We start from the raw sequence: 720 nt of genomic DNA, 5'->3' as shown, positions 1-720 counted from the left end.
TTGAATGTTTTGTATACATCTATGAGGTCAAGTTGGTAGATTGTGTTTAGTTCCTCTGTAACTTTGTCGAGTCTCTTTCTGGTTGTTCTGTCCTTTTCACAAGTGGTGTGTTAAAATCTCTCACTATAATTGTAGATTTATCTATGTCTTTCTTCAATTCTAGTAAGGTTTGCTCAATGTATCTTGGTGCTTTTTCATTGGGACCATAGATATGTATTATGGTTATGATGTCTTGCTTAATTTACCTTTTGGTCATGAGATAGTATCCTTCTTTGTCTCTTATGCTGGTTTTTATCATAAAGTTTACTATGTCCAAGATTAGTATTGCCACTCCTGCTTGTTTCCTATTGCCTTTAGCTTGGTAAATTTTTTCCATCCTTTAACTTTTAGTCTTTTTTGTGTTTGTGTGTAGTTGTGTCTCTTGAAGGCAGCATATTGAAGGATGTTGTTTTCATATCCATTCTGCCACTCTCTCTCTCTTCACTGGTATATGCAATCCATTGACATTCAATGTAATTATCGATAGGTATGAATTAATTGCTGCCATTAATTTACTTTTTTGGTAGTGGTGTTTGTTCTTTAGTTCTGCATGCCTTCTTGTGTTGGGTTTGTGTTTTTGTGCTATTTTTTGTGGGTTTCTTTTTAGTTTTCATGTTTGCTTGTTCTGCTTGGAAGTTTATTTTCATGGTAAGTTGTTAAGTATTAACTTTCTTTGTGGTT

This window comes from Chrysochloris asiatica, unplaced genomic scaffold (genome assembly GCF_000296735.1).
Source record: "Chrysochloris asiatica unplaced genomic scaffold, ChrAsi1.0 scaffold00524, whole genome shotgun sequence".
Classification (NCBI taxonomy): Eukaryota; Metazoa; Chordata; class Mammalia; order Afrosoricida; family Chrysochloridae; genus Chrysochloris; species Chrysochloris asiatica.
Note: the sequence above shows the minus strand (reverse complement) of the source record.